The 22596-nt window shown below is 35.4% G+C and overlaps 1 pseudogene; it reads right to left on the minus strand.

The window, feature by feature from the left end:
• Positions 1–1584: 1584 nt before the first annotated feature.
• Positions 1585–7383, minus strand: LOC138338856 (uncharacterized; annotated as a pseudogene).
• Between the last annotated feature and the right edge of the window lie 15213 nt (positions 7384–22596).

Genomic DNA, 22596 nt, shown 5'->3' on the forward strand with positions numbered 1-22596 from the left:
CCAACCCAAGGTAGCATGGAAATGTTGTGTGTTTAAAAATGGAGCTAGTCCTAAAGAGAGATTTATTATGTGGCTCATGTTCCATAGAAAGCTGGAAACAACAGACAGATTAACGAAATGGGGCCTGAATGTATCCATGTTGTGTGTGTTTTGTCAAAGCAAGGAAGAATCTATTGAGCACTAGTTTGTGCGATGTCCATTCTCCATCTTTATGTGGAACAGACTACTCACGTGGGTTCAACAACAAGCTTTCTCATCTTTAGATTGTTCTCAGTTTCTCCAATGGATTATTAAACATGGGAAAGGGAAATCACCGCAAGCTCAAATCCTTAAAATCATACTGGCTGAGTGTGTATATGGGTTGTGGATTGGAAGGAACAATAGAGTTTTTTTGTGAAAAGGAGCAGAAAAGTGGAAAGTATGGCAAAAGAGTTAGCTTACATAATTATTGTTAGAGCCCAGCCTAGAATTAGGAATATTTTAAGTAGCTATATGTATTGAACAATGATATTTTAGAGCTATAGTAGTAAGAGATCCTTCCAAAGAACTAAGCTTGCTGTGTTGGCAGCTTAATTTGTAATGTTTGCTACTGGTAATTAAATAAAACCGTTAGTTAACAAAAATAAAAAAAATAAGAATGAGGCATTGTAATTCTCAGTCATCTTCATTAGCTTGTTCCCAGTTGCTGAACATACAAATGAATCTGATTATATTGTCTGTAATACGAATAAGACTATACCCTGAAAAGCAGGGGAACAATCCACAAGGTTTCCTTTAACATTCTTTGTGTACTAGTCAGAATCAAGTTATGTGAATCTTCTATATATCCATTTTGCTTCATTTGGACCTGTTTCATTTCAATACTAATTACATGGGGCTCTCTTCACATTCTAGAGACATTCAAATATCTAATTTTATGAATAAAAAAGGTTTATACCAAACAAAGTTTTTAACGCAATTGTTATCAGGATTCTAGTTTATAACAAATGATGTTAAATCTGATAACGAGATAGGACTACAAGTTTAATATGAAAGAAAACATATCATTACAAGGATTCATGAATTCGATCTATGAACTCTAGCAGCAATTATTGGTTAGTGTTCAACATTAGCTTCCACTTCCTGAAATCCAATAGTACAAAACGAATAGTTGAGGTTGTGCCTGACAAAATTTTCACAATGACTCTGTTTATAGAGTAACAAAATAGCCATCTAGTTTAAACAAAAGCAACAAGATAGACGTGAGCGAAACATCATTTCTCGATGTAAAAGGTTGTTTTCATCAAATTGTTCTCCTTAGCTGAACTCCTTAATTGACATCTAACCAGCACTATGTTGAAACTTCTGACATACTCAACAATTCAAATGTTCTATTTTTTTCCGTTTACTTATAATCAAGAAAATATGATTGAAACATCTCACAGGTCCTACCCTTATTTAGGAAAAGGAAGTCATTTATGACACAGTAATTAAGTTCCGATATATCAGGAAAAAAATATATTCAATGTGTTGTCCAATAAGTGGCAGTAATGAAGGTGCAAAAAGAGCATAACAAGCTAAACTAAGCAGAATCCTTACAAATTATCAGCTATGTGATGTTTGTGGTGTTTCCTGGTCACGACATCCCTGGTCAGTTATCGTTAGGGGATTAACAAATTTTCTACATAGATTTCTTCGCTTTGCTAACATGAGCAGTGTGCTTTAGTTGTCTTGTTGAACCATCATATATCATGATTGCTGAGTACAAAACACCTATGCGTCTTAATACTTAGGGGATATTTGATGGTGAACAATATTGTCCAAGATACATTGACTCGAGAAAGCTTCATAATCCATATATCAGAGGTAGCAGCACCTCGTTGACAAGTATAAAGAAGAGAAAGATCACTTCCCATAGCTCCCAAATTGATATCAGAATTGTCTTTACCACAACTAGGAAGCTCCAAGCTTCCCCATGTCCCATCTGCTAAATGAAAAGAAGTGATGTGGCACACCTTGTACTTATTAATACAAGTCGATGAAGTCCAATAAAGCTTCCCATTAACAAATCTACCATAATGATTTACCAGAAAGCACGGAAGCTGATCATGGAGTGTTGTCAGAATTAGTCCTCAAACAATATATGTTGACCACAGTAGACATATTGGATCTACTAGAATGATTATAAGGATAATTGATAAATACAACTTTATAATCACCACGAAGTTTACATTTGAAGTATAAAGGGATTGGGAAGTATCGCCTAAATTCATTGCCTATTTATATTGCACCTAATTAATTAATTATTCATTCAAGCTTAAAAGATTTGGAAGTACCGCTTGAAGTTATTTTCCTCTAACTCAACACTGTTAATACCAAATTACACCAACTGTCTATAAAAATGAATAGACCCGGCCAGCTTCAAGAACTGAAAAAGAACATAAAAACAGAACTTTTCATACTTCAAGATAGACCCATCACACCACATTCTTTGGGAAGGACAGAGGAAATTACAAATTACCAACAATTTAGCGTTAAACTACAACTATGGTTCAAATCTAGTACTTCTCGAGCAGAGTAATACAAGTGTATAATCCTACCCATACACTACATAAGTGCTTAAAAGCACCTAAATAAAATAAACCGATTCAAACAGGCTCTAAGTGGCGAATATTATTTGTACATCACATAGACGTAGTTTTAAGCCAAACTATCAATGAAATTGTGAATGCTACATTATGCTTTCTCTATTATGATACGTCCTCTATTATTAAAAATGCTATATACAGACACTCAAAAAATTGGTGAAAGTTATCTTAGATCACATCAACTTATTTCAAAATCCGGATCTATCTCTAATGAAACTTACCTTTGTACAATTCTGAGTAATTAATATTGCAAACAAATGCTTTTGAAACATGTATATATATTGTTAAAGATTTATTGCTTTAAAAGTACAAACATTATTGTGACGATAAAGGATAAAGTGCAATGCATCTGTCCAGAAATTACTATAGTAAAAAGGAGAAATGCTTACTGGAACTACGAGCTATACAAACAAATATAATGTATGGATTCATATATTCAATGTTGTGTCTCATTATCAGGGGAAAAAACATATTCAATGCCTCGTCCTATATTTGATAGAAAAAGAATTACAAAAAAAGCATACCAGCTAAAATTATAAAGGTTCAAAGTTTCTCTTATTTTTAACTTCACAAGTTTTTGGAAAAATAATCATAATACTTTCCTTTACACATTAAATGATATAAAATTGATTAAATGATATAAAATTGATGACATTTGAGAGAAAACTCATTGACCTACAATTTTTCATAGGTAATGGTTTACCTAATTCATTACATACTAAAAATATGGTAGCATACATTGTTTGCCTTCAATAGAGACACACATTGATTCCAATTCATTTTTTGACCAAACTTCTTGGTGGATGTTTATGATGATTTAATAAATTATGTGTGTTAGTTCGAATGGGTTATAGGTATTTATAAGTTCAAATGAGGTATGGATCATGAAATAGAGTTTTTCTATATCCGAAACTAACATGTAAGCCAAAATTATGAATGGTCAAAGTTTCTCTTATTTACAACTACACTAGTCTCTGGTTAAATGGTCATAATGTTATGCTTTAAGAATTAAATTATATAAAATTAATATCATTTGAAATAAAACTCATTGACCTCCAATTTTCATATGTCATGGTTCACCTAATCTTTTACATACTAAAATATATGTTAGTACACATTGTTTGCCTTGAAGAAAGGCACACTTTAATTGCATGTAATTTTTTTTACCAATATGTTTTGTGCGTGTTTGTGATGATTTAATAAATTATGTTTGTTCGTTCAAATGGGTAACTAAAGGTATTTATAAGTTCAAATGAGGTATGAACCTTTAAATAGAGTTTTTCTATATCCGAAACTAATATTTAAAATCAAAATAATGAACGCTCGAAGTTTCTCTTAATTACAACGATACTAGTCTCTGGTAAAATGATTGTAATAGTTTACTTTAAATGTTAAAGGATACAAATTTTTTGGCATTTGAAATAAAACTCATTGACCTACAATGTTCATATGTCATGGCTCACCCAATTCATTAAGTACTAAAATATATGGTAGTATGCATTGTTTGCCTTCACGAGGGGCACACATTGCTTGAATGTAGTTTTTTGACAAAACTTTTTTGTGGGGTGTTTGTGATGATATAGTAAATTTATGTGTGTTAGTTAGAATGGGTAATTATAGGTTTTTATAATTTCAAATGAGGTATCCTTGAAATATATTTTTTCTATACCCGAAACTAACATCTAAAGAAAAAATTATGAACTTTCGAAGTTCCACTTACTTACAAGTATACTAGTCTCTGGTAAACTAGACATAATGTTTTTCTTTAAACATCAAATGATACAAAATTGGGGGCATGCGAAACAAAACTCATTGAATTACATCTATGATTCACTACTTAATTCATTATATACTAAAAGATATGGCAGTATACATTGTTTCCTTTAAAAGAGGCACAGATTGATTGCATGTAGTTTTTCGATCAAATATTTTGTGGATATTTTGATGATTTAACAAATTACATGTGTTAGTTCAAATGGGTAATTATAGATATTTATAAGTTCAAATGAAGTATGGACCATGAAATAAAGTTTTTTTATACCTTAAACTAACATCTAATGTCAAAATATGAATGGTTGAAGTTTCTCCTATTTATAACTATTTTGTGGGACCAACGCTGGTTGATTTTTTTCAAGCCAGTGTCACGTAGGCCGAAAAGGGATAGAAAATTACTTATAAAATAAGTTCAGGGGGTAATAAGACCTTAGTACAGTATAAATGTGTCTCAAAAATTTTGGACATAGATTGAGGAGGGACTTATTAATTATCCTTGCTTTTAGAGCTAGAGCATTTTCATAGTTACTAAGTTTATTAGAACAAGTCATGATTCGAGACTACCCCTAGTCGTAACACACGATACACTTAGAGTAATAAGTGATCCAAGCTTTTAGATGAAACACCATAAACTTCTTTTCACCATTAATGCAAACAAATCATCATTAAAATACCTCAATATATCCTATATTTGTACATACATGATTTCAAAAAAAGACATTTAATAATTATTTCTTACCAATCAAAAAGTTATCAAATTTATCAAAAAGTAAGAAAAAATAAGTAACTGAAGTGTGTGGGGAAGGGGAGAAAGAAAGAAATGGGGGATTGGGTAGTGGAAATAATCAATATCTCCATCAGTTAAAAATCATTGTCTTGCAAACCCTCTATGTAGAAATAACGGATGATACTTTTTAACACAATCTTCATGGAGTGAAAGAATTAATATCCCTCTTTTCAATATCTTTTTTTTGGTAAAAAGATGTTCACAAAACATAAGGATCCATTCAAATCCATAGAAACAAAGAAAAAAACTAAACAAACTACATCAAAATAGAAACTAAAGCAAAAAAATGAAAATAAAATTCAGACGTGGAAAACGAATGGAATTTGAGCTTCTCCATCTCCTTCTTTGTGCATTCATAGTAGATTTGAGGTTTATCAATTATCATTGTAATTTTGCTCCCCCATTCTTCATCCTTAGATTTTTATTTTTCATTTGAGATTTACTATCTTGTTTTTCAAATCTGTTGCAGTCCACTTCAGAATTTACTATCATGTTTAAAATTTATAGAGGGATAAATATGTTAAAAAGGAGGAAGAAATTGAAGAGTCATATGGAAGGGGAGAAAGAGCATGCAAATGGGGGATTCTTATGGTCACTCTCATTTTTTGCGTGAAATCACGCAATTATTCCATATCAACATTAAGTTGCCACATAAGTTTGGTCAATAGTCAGAAAGGTTTAATATATTGAGTTTCGTTGACTTTAAGGGTTTAGTTGACAAAAGTTGAAGTAACAGATTCTATAATACAAACTCATACAAGTACAAGGGTCCATTAGACCATTTCGTCTTTGTCTAAACTTGTTATTCTTCCCTCTCCAACCCTTCAACATTCATTCTGTACCTCGAAACCTCTACTTCCCCTTCATGGATTCCTTAGTTGTTGTCATCTTCTACCGTGTATACATATTAGATTGACTTTTTTTTTTGGCGTGGAAAGTAACTCACATAAAATTCCCACCTAGGAATTGAGTTTCCGTTGATGTTGTTATTGGTATCAGTAGTTATGGTTTGCGAGGGGGATGTCTTTAAAATTTTAGAATTGAACAAACTCAATTCTTTACGATAGGGGAGAAGCACACAAATGGTTTTAAGGACACCAAATGACTTTGCTCGCAACTCATGTGTATAGGACTCATTTATTCACAAGGTTAATCAAAATAAGTAAATTATTTAAAAACATAGAAGGTACATGAGGACACACGTGCAACACACATTTCTAGAAAATAGTCTCGAAAAAGATGGCGGAGATACGTGGAGAGTCTAGTAAAAGATAGAGATTGATTTCAACAGATTTTGAAGCCTATGCAGTTGGTAAAAACATTGGAAAAGACGATGTGAATGAGATTTACTTCGAGCACCTGGAGTGTTCTTTACTTATTTGGATATAATTGACAATGAGGCTAGCTGTACCTTTATGTCCGAGAGAAAAAGGTCTTATTGAAGTTTTAATGATATTACCATGTGCTATTCATTAGAGAAATCAATGTACACTTATATATGATCAATTCAGCTATTTTAATAAATCTCTATAGCTGAAATTGTCTAATAAATATCTTTCTTAGCTCTTCCAAGTTGGTTTTCCCTGTATGAATTTCCCAACTATGGTATGTTTACTGTAAGATTAAAGAAAGTTTTGGCAATAAAGAAAACAACAAGTTCCCATGTTGAATATCAATATTATTAGAAGTTGTTGTAATTCAATAATTAGATCAGGAGCATTTTCATAGTTACTAATAACAGATAGTATTAAATAAATAATATTAAATAATATTAGTATTTTACTGTGTACTAATCCCAGTCCTATTAGGATTAGTACTCCTTCCTATATCCCCTATATATATCTCTCATGTATTCCCTTATTAGGTTAACACTTTAATACAATCAATATTCTTTCATGGTATCAAGAGCCAGAAAACCTAGATCTTCTTTTCTCTAGGTTTTTTTTTCTCTCTTTAGGGCACCGATCGTTCCTTCTCTTCTCTTGGGCGGCGGCAGCCATGACAATCGAGGTGGATCCTCTCGATTCACTTCCTTCTGGCGTTAAACTCCTTCTCAGGCATCTTCATGCCCTGATTCCCCAAAAAAATATCAGACATAAATTACCCTACATGGAAAATCACCGTTCTTACAGCCCTTGAGGCTAATTACCTTCTCAAATACGTCGATGGAAGCACAGAACCGCCGGCGGCAGTCATCACTGTTGTCGCGCCCCCATTTTCGCAGAAAACAGGTTTTGTGCACGACCTAACAACTCCTTTGGGATTTTGAGTTTGGAGTCGCCACCTAACGAATTAAGGCGCGTTAGGGCACCTATCTAACCTAATTAAGTCTAACTAAGGTCAACGAGCCTGAAATTAGGGTAAGGGTTCTAATTACCTCGAGGGGAAGGTGTTAGGCATCCCTCGAGGTCCACAAGTGTGGGTCCCGGCCGTATCTCATGCAATCTATGTGGGGTTACAAGTAGCAATCAAGGTCATTTATTTATTTAATTTATTTAATCTTGCTAAGTGATAACAAATATAAAACAATTAATTTTATTATTTTATTAATTTAAACATGCAAGGCTAGATAATAGCAATAAATAAACAATCAAATTTTATTTTTTATTTAAGCATATGAGACTATGTTATAAATAAAATTAGCAAAAATTAAGCAATTAGTTTGTGCGAAAGTAAAGTTTTGAAAATTGCAAGTTTTGAATAGGAATTTTATCTAAAAAAATGTTTGTTTCTTTGTAGGGATGATGCCACGATATTGTTGATCGCGCTCCTCCACCATAGAAACAATTTTGATTTGAGGTCGGTCTAAAAATAGTTTATGTTTTTGAAAAAATGATTTAAAAAATTTAGTTTACATGTAGGCACATAAATATTTACACATAAATGCACATAATTCTTTTTGAAATTCATGGGTAGGTGGTACTTCCGAGGATGCGTCGGGTTTAAAAATTGGAACTAGACCTCGTAGTTCCTTTGACTTTCCCACTAACGATAGGTTAGGAGATAGTACTTGTAATTTGTTTCAAAAATAATGTCATAATCAATCCAAAATTTCAAAGGAAGATTGAATAATGACTTTTAAGAAAATTATGTTGCAAAACTTTACAAGTACTAAAAACTAGTAAAACATTAAGCTGGTAAATTTATTAAATGCAAGGGTTTTACGATGACATATATTTAAAGCCAAATAGTTTGTTAAATGCATGAAATGGTTTTAGTATCATTATTATTTTAAGAAAATAACATGTTGCGGAAATCTTCAAGACAAATGGGATTATTCATGAAACAATATTAACTAATTTTAGGGGGAGGGCACAAATATGCACAAACAAGTTCTATTTTTTATGGATATGTTAAAAGTTTATTTACAAGCCTATAGACATGATTTCTAGGTGTTCAAAAAAAGTAACACATATATGCATAATTTGTAAATTTAAATGTTATGAACAATTTAATCCTTAGGCATGGTTTCTACATGACAAGACAATGCTAAAAGCTGGCACCTAATTAACCTACTAAATTATTATGATTTAATTTTAACATTAAAAATTAATGGAATCTAGTTATTATTCTTTAGACTTATTAACAAAGCATCAAACAATTGATTGGATTATAACACCTACGAATAATAATTCTAGGTGATTAAAGACAAACCTATAGGCATGATTTCTAAAAAATTTATAATGAACAAGTAGGTAGGCATATAAATCCCCCTCCCCTAGACGACCCCCCAAATAAATTTTATATATATGATCTTTTAGAGTTACAATTGTTACAACATTCGAATAAATAAAATAGGAGAAAAATAAATAAATACATATACATTCAAATAAACAAATAAATCTTTCTTCAATTAATCTTCAACTTGAACTTCAAGTTTGAAACCTGTTAAAGCAGTCAAATAACGTTTGAGTAAATTAGAAATGGTAGCAATGAAAAGCAAGTTGATCCAACCTTCACTCGAACAAAAGTAAAAGGCAAGTTAGCGAAGAAGAGCACTTGAATGTTTATCGAAATATTAATATATTTAGTGTAGCAAGAGAGCAATGAGAATGAAGAGTGATGAGAACTTGTGATTTTGAGGGTGAATGAGTGTATGAGTTGTTGAGTTGATGAATTGATTCTAATAATAAATAAAAGGGGTCTCATTTATGTAGCAAAGAGGGGTGCACTGAATAAGGGAAATAAATAAATTAAAGAATCAATTATAATACTATTTCCTTATTTTGAAGGAAGTCAAATCAGCCAAGTTATTTAAATATTTTACCAAATATAAGCAAGTAATAAAATGAGAAGAGTAATATATATTTTCCTTAAATAAAAAGAAGCCAAAATCAGAAAATATTATTTTACCTTAAATAAGCAAGTAAGAAATCAATGCAATTCTCTTAACTTAATTAAATATCACTTTTCTAAAAATACAACATGTAAGAATACTAAAGTTAATCAAGGTAATAAATAATCAACTAAAAATGCATATGATATTTTAAGGGATACAAGAAATCAACAAATACCATTTAAAATACACCGTAACAAATCACAATTGGATCAATATATACTTACCATAAGCAAATTCTAAGCTTAATGAGCTCAACTAAATAAATTAAATTGGATTGAAATTAAGTTATAACTCAAACTATTATACCATTTCCGATAAGACAACCTAGTGATTCAAATACGAAGTTACAAAGTTACTCTAACTTTATAGGTTATGATAGATGGAACGAAGTCAATCACTGATAATGTATTAACAACATTGAATTACAAAGAAACAATTATAACAACATTTCATTATATGATGTAATTAAGCTAGATAACCAATTATTCTAATTTTCAAAAGGTTTACAATCGATTACGGAGTGAAAAATAGAGAGGTAAAATGAATCATCAAATTTTTATTTTTTTTACATCACACCAAGAGGGAATATATGATAATCAAATCATATGGGCAGCTCATTCCAACGAATTATTTTGGTAGACCAAATGACATAATCACAATGAACATACTCTAAGATTAAATGACAAGTAAAGAAGCTAAACGAAAATACTCAAGCTGAAGCCACTTATTTTTTTCATGCTGAAAATTTTATATATTGACAAAACAATAACATTAGGAGATTGAATAATAAACTAAATAGAGAAATCGAACCCGGACGAATCTGTTAAAATCTGTCTTTGAGTTTCGCCGAATTTCGATGTCGTTCTTGTCGGAATATATGGCCAAAGCTTTCACTGTTGGGGCTGATTGGAGAGAGGGAGAGGAGGAAGACGAGAGGGAGAGAGAGGGGCGGTTGGAGGTTGTCTGTCGCTGTTTGTTGCAGCTGCTGGTGGCTTCCTTCGTGCTGTCCACGCTGCCAGTGACTGTGGGCTGGTGGTTGACGCCGCTCGCTGCTCGTCTGGTGGCTGTCGCCGGCCAGAGCTGCGGCTGTTGGGTGCTGCTGGTTGACGCCGGTGGATCCTGTTGGCGTCGACTGCAACTGTAGCTGCGAAACAAAAAAGAAAGAGAGGGAACGAAGGAGAGAGAAGAGCAACGGGGCTGCTGCTCACCGGTTGAAGCTGCTGTTGCGCGAGACTGCTGGGCGCAGATGCTGGTCGGAGTTGTTGTTGTTCTTTTCTCCAGTCGCTTCTATTGGTTTTCCGCCGGTGGCTGGTGGATGGAGGGGAGAAAGAAGAGGCGGTGGGAGAAGGGGAGAGGGGGGCAGAGAGAGGGATAAAGAAGAAGAGGAGAAGAAACGAAAGGGGGAGAGGGAGAAGAAGGGGGGTGAGGCGGCGATGGGAGAGGGGAGAAGGGACGACGGAAGAGGGAGCAGAGAGGGAAAAGAGAGGAAGAGAAAGGAGAAAAATATTTTAGGTTTTGGGGTCTTTTGTGTTGAAGAAAGAGAATAGGAAATTTAATCACAACCGTTAGATTAGATGGGGATGGAGGGTTAGGATTCGATCTAGGATTTATTTTAAGGATGGACGGATGAGATCAAAAGATCAAGTCTTGAAATTAGATTGGCAAAGATATGGAATTGCTAAAATTGCAATTAAATTGGCTAGAATTGAAATGAAAGAGTGACTATGATTGTAATAAAACTTAATTGGAGTGGCTAGAATTGGAAGAAATTAGAATAGAATAGGCTAGAATTTAAATAATTTTATTAAAATATTACATACATTAAAATATTTTTTTGTATAATTGAAAATCATCTAAATTTAAAAACATTTGAAATAATATTTACAATAATTTTATAAAGTAAACAATACTAAAATATATAATTTTTTAAGAAAAAATCGACTAAAACTTCAAAACTTTAAGTAAATTTTAAAAATACATATTTAGTCGAATATAATCCTAAAAAGTGGTTAAAGGTTGGTCAAAATTGGGTGTCAACAGCTGCCCCTTGGTTGATTGAGAATGAAGAATGAATTGTCAGGCAACCTACATTGACTTAGTAGCTGATTTTGTCCGACCGACGAGAGATGTCAGTTGGATCAATTGAAAAGATATAGAGTTGAAAAAGGGTACGACCGAGACTTTGGTTTTAAGTCGCCTACATATCTCTGGTTATATGAGAATCAGGTCGTGTGTAGTTCTAGATTCAAGAGCAAATGAAACTCTTAAAAATTGAAAGAGCGGTAAGGTATTTGAAAGACACGATATCGGCTTGAATGGATAAGAATAGAGTAGAGAGAAAAGAGAGATTGAGAGGCTAGAAGAGCGTGACAGATAAGCAGGAAGAGCGTGATAGAGTAAGGCTATCAGCCTTTGAGCGAAGCTCGGGGTTTGAAGAACGAAGAATTGATAGGTTCCTCGTTGTGATAGAGGATAGCATGATAATTGTAATCAAGGGCGATCGATTATATCTGCAAATTCTAGATAAAATGTTAGCTTATAAATAGATAAAGTATGACCAATAGTAATAAAATATGAGTTCTAGATAGATGACAAGAGGTGATAAAGAACGTATCTGTTTGAGACGTAGTGCTAGCCTTGATAGTCTTTAACTTCTTGAATGATTGAAACTCATCTCTGAAGAATAACGTCAAACTCCAAAATATTTGATAGTATAAACATATAATAATATAAGCAAAATGTCTGGTTGCAAGGAGAGTCTAAACGTCATTTTAAGGCGGACGAGCCTAAACATCATATTTTAAGACGGAAACGCCTAAATATCCTATTGTAAGGCGGAAGAGCCTAAACGTCGTATTGTAAGGTAGACGAGCCTAAATATCCTATTGTAAGGCGAAAGAGCCTAAACATCCTATTGTAAGGCGGAAGAACCTGAATGTCGTATTGTAAGGCAGACGAGCCTAAACACCCTATTGTAAGGCGGAAGAGCCTAAACATCCTATTGTAAGGCGGAAGAACCTGAATGTCGTATTGTAAGGCAGACGAGCCTAAACATCGTATTGTAAGGCAGATGAGCCTAAATATCTTATAAAGCGAACAAAATATCTTATAAAGCGGACGAACATAAATGTCCTATGAGGCGGAAAAGCCTAAATGTCCCTTTAAGGTGGACGGCCTAAATGTCCTATAAGATGGACAAACCTAAATGTCGTTTTAAGGCGGACGAGCCTAAATGTCCTATTATAAGGCGGACGAGCCTAGATGTCGTATTGTAAGGCGGACGAGCCTAGATGTCGCATTGTAAGGCGGACGAGCCTAGATGTCACATTGTAAGGCGGACGAGCCTAGATGTCGCATTGTAAGGCGGACGAGCCTAGATGTTGCATTGTAAGGCGGACGAGCCTAGATGTTACATTGTAAGGTGGACGATCCTAGATGAAAAGACAGTAAGTCACAGTGGCGAGCTGAATCCGAAGATATCTTCGTGGTAGCCTGAATGATAGATGAGTAGCGAAATGATAATGCAAGTAGCCAAGAATTTGTCGGAGCCTTTGTTTGTAAGCGAGGGAATAGCCGTTCAGAAGGCAGCTTTGTCTGTAATCAGCATAACTGTAACTTGTAGTAAAGTAATTAGAGTAGAAAAAGCGGTAAATGTAAACATGATGCAATTTCCCATATTGACCATGAATGTTTGCCTTAAGACCATGCAAAATGACGTCTTAGGCTATGATGTCTAGGGCCATGATATGCAGGGTGTATCCTCAGGTTATGAAAATGTTGTCTGTAGGCCATGAAAATGACACCTTTAGACTATGACACCTTCGGATTATGATAGACAGAAATTAAACCCTTAGGCCATGATATGATGTCCGCAGGCCATGAGGATGATGCCTTTACACTATGACGCCTTAGGAACATGATATGCATAAAATAAGTCCTCAGGCCATGAAAGATGATGCCTTTGGAGGATGACGCCTTTGGGATATCAGTAATGAGTAAAGTGAGCGTATCTATTTTTGACATCTGTTGATACTTATGACTTGATTTGATTCGGGCACATGTAAACTTCGAGCACGATGCAATCTTGAGCTTATGCAAATTTCGGGCACAATGCAGTCTCGGGCACAATGCGATGATGCATTTCTTCAGGCACATGCAATATCAAGCACATTCATATGATGCATTTCTTCGGGCACATGCAATGATGCATTTTTTCGGGCACATGCAGTATTGAGCACATGCAATAATGGATTTCTTCGGGTGCAATGCAATGATGCATTTCTTCGGGCACATGCAATGATGCATTATCAGGCACATGAAATGATACATTTCTTCGGGCACATGCATTATTTGTCACATGCAATGATGCATATCTTCGGCACAATGCAATGATTTCTTCGGGCACAATGCAATGATGCATTTTTTCAGGCACAATGCAATGATGCATTTTCGGGCACATGAATTATCGGGCACATGCTATGATGCATTTCTCGAGCATAGTGCGATCTCGGGCATAATGTGGTCATGCAAGCCTAGATCTCATGCATAGTGCAACTTCATATTTAATGATGAGGGTATGTAGTAGCTTGGACATTCGCCTTGTTGGAAGGGTCGAGTGTCATTTGTCAGGCTCAAAAGTGGTATGTTGATTGTTGAAACTACCTTTGTATATGTACCTGTATTTTATACATTCAAAGAAAAATAGTTAGTTTGAAGGGGAGGTTGATCTGTATCCATGATTTGGTACAGCGTGCTTCTTTGGTGTCTGATAGAATGCTCTTTGGAGTATTGTCGAAAATTTTGAGATTTTCTCAAAATTTTTGCTCCAGTGTAGAACTTCAGTTATTCTGATCTGTTGTAGTTGTAGCTCGACTGTTGGATTTTTTGAGATTCTCTTAAAAATTTCTACCCGGTCTTGATTTTTAGCAATTTTGAGATCCTCTCAAAATTCTGCCCCAGTTGTTGAGAAGATGTTTTTGATGGAATTTTTGAGTTTACTCAAAAATTCTACCCCAGTATGGAGATGTGCAAGAAGAAATCTTGATGGAATTTTTGAGAACCTCTCAAAAATTCTGCCCCAGTTATCAATAGAAAGGGAAAACAAAGGTTTTATTTATGATAAGACCGAACCCCATAGGAGCGCCTACGTATCCCCTCCTAAACGGGAATCAGGTATGACGTAGTTTCAAAAGATATGGCATAGGAGGCCTTTGGTACAGAGACATTTGAAATGGAGGGTTTGGAAATGGCAAAAGAGGTGTATGATGCCAAGGAACTTGGTGCAGAGGTGTTTCGTATTGAGGAGCTTGCATAGTGGGATAATGCGGGTGTAAAGTAGGATGTTGAGGTTTAGGAGCATATGCATGGTGTTTGCGGAGGATATGGGTGATTTGGAAAGTAGATGTTCTTTAGAAGCATTTGAATGGAGCTCGGTTGACTTTGAGAGGTAGAGTAATCCGGAGGAAGATTATTTTGGAGAGTGAATGTTCGTCTACAAAGTTGGATTGGCAGAGAGTAAGAACTTTGCCCACTCACGCATGTCCAACAACTCTTCTTCTAACTTCCTTATTTTCTGCTCAAGGTTTGATACCCACTTGTCTGAAAGACACTTTTTCAATAGTTTTGCACATAACCTTAGCATTAGTCCCTTTCACTTTTTCCTTTGCAATTCTCAGTCGGAAGAAGAGGAAATGACCTTTGATCGCGTGTGATAAACCATGGTCTACAGATCAACCATTGGGAAAGGGTAAAATAAATAAAAGCAAAATAAAACCCAAGTTAGAACATTGCATAAGTTGAGATATCAAACACGTCATTTAAGATAAACGACCTAAATGCAAAAGAGCCTCGTTGAGCCAGAGGTAGGCCTAAGCGACACATAAGTGATGCACAATAACTAATTCAAGCCTTATTTGTCAATTTGGAGTTTAGAGTTAGATAATAAAACGACTTTCAATTATTGAAATAATTTCTATTTATTACATCAATCTAGAGATAACTAAAGGGCTAGGGATAACACATGGGGAATAAAGAGAATAAAAATAAAAAACTGCAATTATGTTGCTCTTCACTGTTAGGCACTTTGCTTCTAACTCTCGATTTTTTGAATATATTTCCACCAAGTCTTCAAGATGGGATTAACTTTGACCACCATTTGCGTGTTGGGAAAGTGAGGGTGAGCCATGACTCTGCAAACAAAGTAACAAACGACTTCTAAACTCCATTTTGACAACGTTGACTTGATTTAATTATTATGATCACGTTGACACATAAATATGCAATTTGTCTAAGGGTGTTGGGGCCCTTTAGACGAGAGGGTGGCTACTACTTATGTGGATTGACACCAAGGGTCAAACCACCTAGGGCTTATGCAGCGTGTATGACTTAACCAGGACTTCTAAGAGTAGGCTTGACACGGACTTGAAAGGGATTCTATGCGAGAGGCTCGTGGCTTCGCGGTAGTAAAACTATCCGTTACGTCCACGCATATGCCAACTCTCTATAATGGGTATTTGAATAGGATTGGAGTAGTTGTGAGAGGTGCAAAGGCACAACATCACGAGAACAAAATAAAAAGGAAGAGGGTCCCAATTAGGGGAAGTATGAGCGGAATGTCAATTATCAAAGCAATAAACATTTAGCATTTAAATTGGAAAGCGGTAACATATAGACAATTTATAAACAACATAAATAAGCATGGATAAAGGAATTTAAACATATCAAGATATTAAAATCACGCAAATAAGGAAAGAGGTACGAGACTAAACATGTAATCAAATAAGAGAAAAGGGAAGAAGTGGGACATGATAATAAACAATTAAGAAAAAGGGAGAGGGTGGAACATGGAAAGAAGACAATAAATAAGGCAACAAAATAAGCTAAACATGGTAAGCACCTAACAAATAATGAAATAAAGTAAACCCCACATATATAAGCAATTAACACGTAATGGTAAGAACCTAATATCCCCAGCGGAGTCGCCATTTTGTCGCGCCCCCATTTTCGCAGAAAACGGGTTTTGTGCACGACCTAACAAATCTTTTGGGATTTTGAGTTTGGAGTCGCCACCTAACGAATTAAGGCGTGTTAGGGCACCTATCTAACTTAATTAAGTCTAACTAAGGTCAACGAGCCAGAGATTAGGGTAAGGGTTCTAATTACCTCGAGGGGAAGGTGTTAGGCATCCCTCGAGGTCCACAAGTGTGGGTCCCGACCGTATCTCATGCAATCTATGTGGGGTTACAAGTAGCAATCAAGGTCATTTATTTATTTAATTTATTTAATCTTGCTAAATGATAACAAATATAAAACAATTAATTTTATTATTTTATTAATTTAAACATGTAAGGCTAGATGATAGCAATAAATAAACAATCAAATTTTATTTTTTATTTAAGCATATGAGACTATGTTATAAACAAAATTAGCAAAAATTAAGCAATTAGTTTGTGCGAAAGTAATGTTTTGAAAATTGCAAGTTTTAAATAGGAATTTTATTTTAAAAAATGTTTGTTTCTTTGTAGGGATGATGCCACGATATTGTTGATCGCGCTCCTCCATCATAAAAACAATTTTGATTTGAGGTCGGTCTAAAAATAGTTTATGTTTTTGAAAAAAATGATTTAAAAGATTTAGTTTACATGTAGGCACATAAATATTTACACATAAATGCACATAATTCTTTTTGAAATTCATGGGTAGGTGGTACTTCCGAGGATGCGTCGGGTTTAAAAATTGGAACTAGACCTCGTAGTTCCTTTGACTTTCCCACTAACGATAGGTTAGGAGATTGTACTTGTAATTTTTTTCAAAAATAATGTCATAATCAATCAAAAATTTAAAAGGAAGATTGAATAATGACTTTTAAGAAAAATTATGTTGCAAAACTTTATAAGAAATAAAAACTAGTAAAACGTTAAGCGGGTAAATTTATTAAATGCAAGGGTTTTACGATGACATATATTTAAAGCCAAATAATTTGTTAAATGCATGAAATGGTTTTAGTATCATTATTATTTTAAGAAAATAACATGTTGCGATAAATCTTCAAGAAGACAAATGGGATTATTCATGAAATAATATTAACTAATTTTAGGGGGAGGGCACAAATATGCACAAACAAGTTCTATTTTTTATGGATATGTTAAAAGTTTATTTACAAACCTATAGACATGATTTCTAGGTGTTCAAAAAAAGTAACACATATATGCATAATTTGTAAATTTAAATGTTATGAACAATTTAATCCTTAGGCATGGTTTCTACATGACAAGACAATGCTAAAAGCTGGCACCTAATTAACCTACTAAATTATTATGATTTAATTTTAACATTAAAAATTAATGGAATCTAGTTATTATTCTTTAGACTTATTAACAAAGCATCAAACAATTGATTGGATTATAACACCTACAAATAATAATTCTAGGTGATTAAAGACAAACCTATAGGCATGATTTCTAAAAAATTTATAATGAACAAGTAGGTAGGCATATAAATCCCCCTCCCCTAGACGACCCCCCAAATAAATTTTATATATATGATCTTTTAGAGTTACAATTGTTACAACATTCGAATAAATAAAATAGGAGAAAAATAAATAAATACATATACATTCAAATAAACAAATAAATCTTTCTTCAATTAATCTTCAACTTGAACTTCAAGTTTGAAACCTGTTAAAGCAGTCAAATAATGTTTGAGTAGATTAGAAATGGTAGCAATGAAAAGCAAGTTGATCCAACATTCACTCGAACAAAAGTAAAAAGCAAGGTAGCGAAGAAGAGCACTTGAATATTTATCGAAATATTAATATATTTAGAGTAGCAAGAGAGCAATGAGAATGAAGAGTGATGAGAACTTGTGATTTTGAGGGTGAATGAGTGTATGGGTTGTTGAGTTGATGAATTGATTCTAATAATAAATAAAAGGGGTCTCATTTATGTAGCAAAGAGGGGTGCACTTAATTAAATATCACTTTTCTAAAAATACAACATGTAAGAATATTAAAGTTAATCAAGGTAATAAATAATCAACTAAAAATGCATATAAAATTTTAAGGGATACAAGAAATTAACAAATACCATTTAAAATACACCGTAACAAATCACAATTGGATCAATATATACTTACCATAAGCAAATCCTAAGCTTAATGAGCTCAACTAAATAAATTAAATTGGATTAAAATTAAGTTATAACTCAACTATTATACCATTTCTGATAAGACAACTTAGTGATTCAAATACGAAGTTACAAAGTTACTCTAACTTTATAGGTTATGATAGATGGAACGAAGTCAATCACAGATCATGTATTAACAAAATTGAGTTACAAAGAAATAATTATAACAACATTTCATTATATGCTGTAATTAAGCTAGATAACCAATTATTCTAATTTTCAAAAGGTTTACAATTGATTACGGAGTGAAAAATAGAGAGGTAAAATGAATCATCAAATTTTTATTTTTTTACATTACACCAAGAGGGAATATATGATAATCAAATCATATGGGCAGCTCATTCGAACGAATTATTTTGGTAGACCAAATGACATAATCACAATGAACGTACTCTAAGATTAAATGACAAGTAAAGAAGCTAAACGAAAATACTCAAACTGAAGCCACTTATTTTTTTCATGCTGAAAATTTTATATATTGACAAAACAATAACATTAGGAGATTGAATAATAAACTAAATAGAGAAATCAAACCTGGACGGATCTGTTAAAATCCGTCTTTGAGTTTCGCCGAATTTTGATGTCGTTCTTGTCGGAATATATGGCCAAACCTGTCACTGTTGGGGCTGATTGGAGAGAGGGAGAGGAGGAAGACGAGAGGGAGAGAGAGGGGCGGTTGGAGGCTGTCTGTCGCTGTTTGTTGCAGTTGCTGGTGGCTTCCGTCGTGCTATCCATGCTGCTAGTGACTGTGGGCTGGTGGTTGACGCCGCTCGCTGCTCGTCTGGTGGCTGTCGCCGGCCAGAGCTGCGGCTGTTGGGTGCTGCTGGTTGACGCCGGTGGAGCCTGCTGGCGTCGACTGCAACTGTACCTGCGAAACAAAAAAGAAAGAGAGGGAACGAAAGAGAGAGAAGAGCAACGGGGCTGCTGCTCGACGGTTGAAGCTGCTGTTGCGTGAGACTGCTGGCGCAGATGCTGGTCAGATTTGTTGTTGTTCTTTTCTCCAGTCGCTTCTGTTGGTTTTCCACCGGTGGCTGGTGGACGGAGGGGAGAAAGAAGAGGCAGTGGGAGAAGGGGAGAGGGAGGCAGAGAGAGGGATAAAGAAGAAGAGGAGAAGAAACGAAAGGGGGAGAGGGAGAAGAAGAGGGGGTGAGGTGGCGATGGGAGAGGGGAGAAGGGACGACGGAAGAGGGAGCAGAGAGGGAAAAGAGAGGAAGAAAAAGGAGAAAAATATTTTAGGTTTTGGGGTCTTTTGTGTTGAAGAAAGAGAATAGGAAATTTAATCACAACCGTTAGATTAGATGGGGATGGAGGGTTAGGATTCGATCTAGGATTTATTTTAAGGATGGACGGATGAGATCAAAAGATCAAGTCTTGAAATTAGATTAGCAAAGATATGGAATTGCTAAAATTGCAATTAAATTGGCTAGAGTTGAAATGAAAGAGTGGCTATGATTGTAATAAAACTTAATTGGAGTGGCTAGAATTTGATGAAATTAGAATAGAATAGGCTAGAATTTAAATAATTTTATTAAAATATTACATACATTAAAATATTTTTTTTATATAATTGAAAATCATCTAAATTTAAAAAGATTTGAAATAATATTTACAATAATTTTATAAAGTAAACGATACAAAAATATATTATTTTTTGACAAAAAATCGACTAAAACCTCAAAACTTTAAGTAAATTTTAAAAATACGTATTTAGTCGAATATAATCCTAAAAAGTGGTTAAAGGTCGGTCAAAATTGGGTGTCAACAACTGCCACGGACAAATCAGAAAAAATTAATCCGGCCCATTCCGCCTGGAAAGCAGTGGATGGCCAGATCCGATCATGTTTGATTGCGGTCATCTCTCCCACGGTTCAGAAACACGTCCGATCCTACACAACTGCTTCAGCCCTGTGGACGGCCCTCGCAACACGCTATGCATCAATTTTCCACTCTTATATTTTTCAATTACGTGATCGTCTCCACACAATTACCAAAGGCACGAAAACTATGGCGGAGTATTTAGACGAGGTCTCCACCATCATCACAGCCCTCGACACCATGAACGAAATCATTCCTGAAAAAGATCTCATCATGTGCGTCGTTCGGGGGCTCCCATCAGCTTACTCCTCCATTAAACAGGCGGTTCGCATCAGTCCAACGCCCGTTGACCTGGCTACTCTCTCCTCGTGGCTAAAAAGTGAAGAAATCAATGTGGACTTGGAGAGCAAACTTCTTCTCCGAGAAGCCGCTGTTATGGATCCAGCAACTACCCTCACCGCAAGCTAGAAATATCACGGGGGGCGTGGTGGCGGCCGACAGGGGAGCCGCGGCGACTACAGCAGAAACAGCGAAGGCCGCGGGCGCGGCGGTTGGCAGGGCGGTCATCCGCCGTACGACGGTCAGCAGCACGGCAGCAACAACAGCCTGCACTCCTTCGGCAGCGGCGGGCAGTCATCTTCCAGCGACGGGCAGGGCACTTACGAGCGGGATCGTCCAACTTGTCAAATCTATCAGAAAATAGGACACACCGCTGTTCGTTGCTGGTTTCGGTATGAGGAGAGTCGAAATAGTGATAATCGTGCAAATTATGCATCTCAAGCCGGACCTTCCTCTCAATGGCTGTTGGATACTGAGCCAACATACACGTTACTTCTGATCTATCCAAGCTTAACGCTCCAAATCCATATCATGGCTCCAATAGTATTACTGTTGGCAACGGTGAGTCCCTTAATATTTCTCACACTGGCACGGGTACCATTAAAACCCCCACCGCTATCTTTCACCTAGGTAACCCCTTCTATTAAAACCAATCTCCTTTCAGTTCACCAATTCACAAAAGACAATAATTGCTCACTCTTGTTCACCTCTAATGATTTTCAGATCCTAGACAATACTACCAAGAGGGTGATTTTTCAAGGCCCCTGTGAGCATGGTCTGTACGTTCTTCCTGGCACAAGTTCGTCTGGCCACCCAGTTTCAGAAAGCGTTCCTGTGGCTCCGGTGGCTCTTTTGGCTGATGGCCACAGTCTGTTGTGGCACAATCGTCTGGGTCACCCGTCTACTCAAATAATAAATTCTTTAATGTCTCAATTAGGTTTTTCTTCCATTCATGTAAACAATTGTGACTCCTGTTCAATTGTTAAATCTCATAAATTACCTTTTACTTTATCTGAGAAGCGTACAACTTCACCTTTTCAACTTATTCATTCTGACCTATGGGGTCCTACTGCTGTTCCTTCATTTGTTGGTTTTCGCTATTATATTTGTTTTGTGGATGATTTTACAAAATACACTTGGTTGTACCCACTAAAACACAAATCACAAGCATACACCACCTTTGTCACTTTTGAAAAAATGGCCAAAACACAATCCAATTCTAATGTTAAACTTTCTCGAAGTGACAATGGAAAGGAATATGTAAATAACATCTTTGGCCAGTTTCTGCAATCCCTGGGAATTATACATCAAACCTCCTGTCCATACACTCTCGAATAGAATGGGGTTGCTAAGCGTAAGCATCGCCATCTCATTGAAACGATGGTTACTCTTCTACATAAATCTCATCTCCCTGTCTCCTTTTGGGTAGAAGCTCTAGCCACCGCAAACTACCTCATTAACAGAATGCCCAGTCACACCCTCTCCAACAAATCACCCTATCAACTCCTTTACCAAGAACTTCCCAATTATACCAACCTCCGCGTCTTTGGGTGTCTTGCCTACCCTTGGATACGCCCTCATATTACTCACAAATTACAACCCCGATCCCGTCCTTATATTTTTTTGGGCTATCATCCTACCTCCAAGGGTTATCGCTGTCTTAACCCACAAACTCATAAAGTCTACATATCTCGTCATGTCAAATTTGTCAAAAATGAGTTTCCCTACGAGTCT

Source organism: Solanum lycopersicum, chromosome 10 (genome assembly GCF_036512215.1).
Source record: "Solanum lycopersicum chromosome 10, SLM_r2.1".
In the NCBI taxonomy this organism is placed as follows: Eukaryota; Viridiplantae; Streptophyta; class Magnoliopsida; order Solanales; family Solanaceae; genus Solanum; species Solanum lycopersicum.